Source organism: Vanellus vanellus (assembly GCF_965231255.1).
Source record: "Vanellus vanellus genome assembly, chromosome: Z".
Lineage (NCBI taxonomy): Eukaryota > Metazoa > Chordata > Aves > Charadriiformes > Charadriidae > Vanellus > Vanellus vanellus.
Window position 1 is genome coordinate 75536135 of NC_138908.1, and position 6000 is coordinate 75542134.

A 6000-nucleotide genomic window follows, 5' to 3' on the forward strand; every position below is an offset into this window, starting at 1 on the left:
TTTGGGGTGGGTGAAGCTGGGGGTGCTAATTGGTTAAACATTATGTACCAAAAAAGCTCGACTGGAATCCTGGATCTGAACTGTTGCAGAGTTCAGAAAGGTTCAAACCTGCATCACTATTAGCATCTTCCTTTTTTCCTCACTCATTATAAAGTTGGAGTTAAACAGATGTAGGGAGCCTAACTTCCATTAATGCTTACTGCACTATGTGAGAACTACAGGTTTAATTTCATTTCGAACAAGTATGACATTGACCACTCATGACTGATGGACTGCTGGATGGTGTGGTTTGAGATCTGAATGTACTTGACAGTAAAATGAATGTGTATTGTGTGGGACTGCGGAAGCATCCAAGGAATTCTAACAGAATCCTTTTAAATAAATGTGGAGGAAAGCAAATTAGCTCTATAGCATAATATTAAATGCCTTTGTTTTATTCCATTCCTGTAATTTGTCCTTGATGCATCACATTTTTTGTATTGACAAGTACTAGGTGTCTGATATACTTGTTGGGGGTTAGAGAGTTTGAATATAAAGCTGCAGGAAGATCCACCAAGGTTTTGGTTTCTCTTAAAGTGCGGAATACAATGAAAACTGGAATGAACCCATCAGGGGAATATATCTACTTAGAATCACCAGCAAGTAGAGTGTGGATAATGTTTCTATTCAAATTGTACGGTTTATATTTAGAAATTAACAACCCGCTAAAATTATTAGATCGATTTGTTTCCTAGCCCTTCTGTCGTCTGATACTTGCAGAGAAGATGAGTGCTTCTGTTTATGACTTCTGCATGTTTTCTAGATTCTCTACCAGTTTCAGGGTCCAATGGCATGATACACTTGATTTAGAAGTGTTGTAAGACCCAGCTTAGATCACTAGGAAAATCATGTGGTCATGAAACATTAAAGACAAGCACCAACAAAATTTGGAAAAAAGTTCAAAATGGAAGAATATGTTGTGTGTATAAAACTTATATGGCTTTAGAAAACATTGATCAACTTCTTACACTGAAAATTTCACATTATTTGGTGAGGCACATTTCACATTATTTTTGGTGAATTACAAGACCCTGTTTGCAGTACCTTATTATTTTGCCAGACCTTCACTATTCCAGCTAACATCTTCCTTGCTCGTTACCTGCTCCAGCCTGAATTCTGGGAAACTTAAATGAGAGTTGTTCAGCTGTTTCTCAGAAGGAGATCATAAAAACAAAAAAAATTTTTTTCCTCTTAAATTCTCTAAACAGTTTGTCTGGAAAGCTTTAATTCTTTCATACTTTGGAACGAGGACTTGAAATTTTGGCAGACTGGTTACCTTTTGCATCCTTAGGTATGCCTGCTGCACTGCCTGTGAAAATTTTTCCAAATGTTTCCAAGTTAAACTAAGGTTTATCCAGGCCCTACTATGCTCAAGTTTGACAGATAAATTTTCTGTAGCCCCTCTTTGCTCCCAGCAGTCTTGCTTCTAACCTCCATCAGCAGTGGCTAAGCGAGACTTTCTCTGTAACTGTTTTTCCCTTCATCCAGAAGGCGCTGAACCTCCCAGACCAGATGCTGAGTAACGAAGCTGTTGGTAGGTCCTGGCCTGGCCGCTCGTTGAGCCTGGCCATGGGAGGAGAGAAGCAGCAGCCGCAGTACAAGTTTGAAGGTGGGCCTGGCAGCTACAGCGAGGTGGGGGTTGGAGATGGTCGGGGAGGGTCACATGGGGACCAAAATCAGAGAAGGGCGAGGACAGAAAGCCTTGTGACTACAAAAGCCTGTTCCTCCAGTGTCTGATTATACCTTGGGCTTCCAAAGCGTCCCTGTCCTTTTGCTGTTATAAAACAGCTGTAATAAGCAGGCACAACATGGGCGACTTAACTTCTTCTGGTGGTGAGGATGGTGACATTTTGTTTCCCTCATTAGAAATTCCCTTCATTGCTCGATGGTCAAAGGTCTGAATATGGCAGTTGAAAAGTTTAACTCTGTTGTTGAACTGTAGATTTCGGGGCTGAAGGAGATGCTGTAACGCAGGCTCTGCGAGGCAGCGCTGTGGGGCTCGGTATGGCTCTGTATGTTCTATTATCTGTTTTTTTTTCTGGGGAGGGAAGAGGAAATCTACTTAGGAAATTGTATGTGACAAAAAAAAAGTATTAAAGAATGCTAAGATTGATCATTCAGTAAAAAAAAAAGATAGGAAATTTCAGACTTAAAGTTGTCTGTGTAACTGATATATCAAGGCACATCATGATACACAGTCACATTACTGTTTTCCCACCATTTCCCTGCCTGATTCAGTGTACAGGATATACGGCAGTGTCCTCGACAGCTGAAGTCTTTCAGGGACTTCAGGTCTATATAATCCCTACTTATTTTGCCGCATCAGTTGTACTCTGCACAGTGAGAAAGAAAGGCAGCGTGACCATGAGGTAATGGTCTCCCACAGCCTGCGGTGGTCTCAGTGAACTCAACTCTGTCCCTGCATCTAACCAAGTTCTTCTATGCAATATAAGCCACACAAAATAAATAATTTGTATGAAGGCTGTGCTCTCCATTTTGTGTAGGCTTGAGTTTTTTCTGAAAAAATTGCCGGGCATTCACATTTTTTGCTGAAGGTTATGGACATTCTGCTTTGAATAGAGAAAATGCTACAAAATTCAAAGTTCTCTGGAAAAAAAAAATTCAGGAATTCCTTTATTTAAGGAGACCACCACAAATTAGAGGACACTTGTAATGTATCAGCTGCAAAAGGGGAGTAATAAACCCAGCTCCTTTTGCTGGAATGTTGCGAATATAAACTCCTAGAAATAAATAGTTTTCAGACATTGCTTTATTAAGATTTAAAAAAAAACACCCAACCCTCCTAAGGAAATTAGTACTTAGTCTTCAGAATGAGGTGTGAATATTATTTGGAAAATAAGGGATGGGTCCATGTGTAGAGGAGTGAGGTCAAATAAGCCTCTAGAGGAATCTCAGTCAGGTACTGTTCATTCAGTAAATGGAAAGAGAAAGGCCTTCACAGAAAAATCATATGTGATCGTGCCATTGGAACCCATTTTTGATGCATATTCACAGAGAAGCTGAATTAGTCACATGGTTTAACTTACTTTTGGCATTTCCTAAGTTTTGAGATGCTATTTTTGTAATTTCAGTAATTTATCAGTGTAACACAGTGCAGTATAGTACACGCTATACATAGAAACATATATTGTGTAATATATAGGAGTAATGTAACTTCCGTATACTTCAGACTCACGCAGTTAGCAGCAGAGCTCAGGCAGGCACTGAGTTAATTTCAATACATATGACTTTTACATACAGCAAAACTCTTTATTTTCTGAAGTTAAAAGGTGTCTCCCATACTGACTGACTGATAGATTGGCCGCTTAGCAACTCCGTTTAAAACTAAGCACTTAATTTGGTTCCACCTTGAAATCAAGGGGATTTTTTTTTTTTGCTTGACTCCATTGGGAAGAATATCAGGCTCTGCAAGTTGAAATTGCATCCCTTCATCAACCCCGTAGCATTCAGTCCAGAGTATTCACGTCCTTTGCTCATTTACAATTGGATCTAACCTACAGAATTTTGAAGTTGCCTGTCAAAAAGCTCTTTCCTGTAATTTTGTTAAAAATCCACTCCTGCTGTTTTGGGGAATATGACATTATCATGTGAAATAAAGAATTGGAAGGAACACGTATTTTTTTACCGTTTTTAGTTTTGAAAGGCATTTCCAAGGAGCGTGAAAACATTCTGTGAGAAGGTAAAACCAGGAATTTTTAGTTCTATCTTTTTTTCTCTTTTGATCCCTATAATTGACAGTAACAGCTAAGTTTTTGTTGGCAAAATAATGCTGTGCATGTGGAGCATAACAGCATACACACACACACACACACACAAACCATTAAAAAACTAGGTGATGCAGTACAAAGTTTTATTGTAGTGAGTTAGAGTGGCTCTATTTCTCACAGTTGGTACTGATCCACCCCACACTATTTTTTAAAGGTTTTCCTTTTGGGAAAAAAGCAAGAGACAGTTCTTTTATTAAAATTAAAGGCAGTGAAATAATGGTATATTATTCCCTGCTTCCATCTTTAATCACTCTCTCTCAGGTAAGAGATGTAGGAGACATTCAGTTCTTTCTCTGACCTTGAAGGGTACACAGCTGCCACTCTGTCTTTCAGGAGGGTACCATACCCATCACCTCCACCCCAGCGCTTCTTACGGTGACTAGGGAGACAAGCCACAAGTGCCGGTTTCAGTTTTTGAGACAGTTTCTGGTCCAGTTGCAAACACACGAGCAATGTTGCAAAATATCACTTGCAAAATCAGAAGTGTCAGAGTCCTCGAGTGCCATCTCTGCAGGGTTCTGCCACATTTGGTGGCTTTTGTTTCAGAGAAATGTTGCAGACAAGAAGTCTACCATAATTGTTAAGTCAAAGAAATGGAGGACCATGCTGACGATTCAATTGCGGTGCCGAGTCTCTGCTGGTCTTTGTCCACCATGGGTAGATTTCATATCTTAAAATTGTAAGAAAAATAGGAGAGCTTAATAATTGTTGGGAATGCATCTTGTTTGCTTGCATCCTTGTTCAGGATCTGTGAGCAAGCCGTATCGGAGGGAAAGTCCCTGCTGTCAGAGCGTTGTACCAGTTCCATGTTGTGCCCATGTGTCGCTACACTGTAGAAACACAGTCTGTCCACTTGATTCATACAAACAAGACTGAATGTGCTAATGAAGCCTTGATAGACATTAAGGAAAGTCTGTCTACTCAAGCAGAATTACCTTCTTCAGCAGTCTTTAATTTCAAAAATTTAGCGCATGCATTTTCTTTTTTGTTTTTTTCCCCCCATCCCACTGTCTCCCTGGGATGCACTTGTGAACACGCACAGGCACTTGCTCTCAGGCAGCTCGGGCTGTTCCATGAGCAACATCCATTCACAAGCTGTGTGCCCAAAGGCAGCTGGGTCTCTGCTTTGATTAAGGTAAACGATGTGTCAGGGTGCCTTTAAGCTGAATTTTGAGTGGCATGAAAGTCAGACAGAAAATTGAGGTTGTGATGATGCACATTAAACCCTGAATGAAAATGTGACTGATGCATCGCCCTGCAGAGGTGAGCAGCTGGAGTTGTTGTCCCGTTCTGGCTGTCTTTTCCTCCAGGTGGTCGTAAGCAATGAGACTCCAGTCTCACAGTGCCTTGAATATGTAATTTTCCAGGCTCAGCTGTCCATACTCCTGCGGCACACGTAGTGATGAAGCAGCATGCTGTAATTCAAGAACTGGTTGCTCATACTTTGAACCATAGTTAAGGAATGTGTTTTGGCCAGCAGAGTTGAGCAATATATATCACCCCCATGCCTGGGGGGTGAGGAGGAAAGAAACGTTGCTGCTCACAGTAGAAACCAGGTAAAGGGCAGACTCTGCACCTTGGAGCATTGTACAAAAGTGGTGAGGAAAGCCTGTCTGGAGCTCATTAGGGTGCAGGATGGGAAGGAAGGAGGAAGCAATTGTCTCTTTCCTCACAGTCCGAGTGCAGACTGGGGAGCTGTATGTTAACAGCCAGAGAAGGAAGCTGTAGGATGCTGCAGGTTTCCCTCTGGACCACTGTGAGATCACAAGTGCCCATCCAAAGGACAAAGTATCCTACAGAAGGCAGTTGTGGCCACTTTCTGTTTAAAATACATTACCGCTTGGTGTAAAATACAGGAGCAGCCCTAGGAGAAGGCAGTAAATGCTCAAAACAATGGGTTTCAAGGTCATCTCACAACCTCCCAAGGCATTCTTCAGTACTCCACAGATAACAAGGGAAGGAGGAGGCCTAGCTCCTAGGCAATTGCATAGGCAATCCAGGGGGTTCTTAGGTTGCATCCAGGACAACTTCTTTCTCCAAGTGGTTGAGGAGCCAACGAGGGGAGGAGCTATGCTGGACCTTGTTCTTACCAACAAGGAGGGGCCGGTAGACAGTGTCAAACTCAAGTGTAGCCTGGACTGTAGTGACCGTGAAATGGTCGAGTTCGAAATCC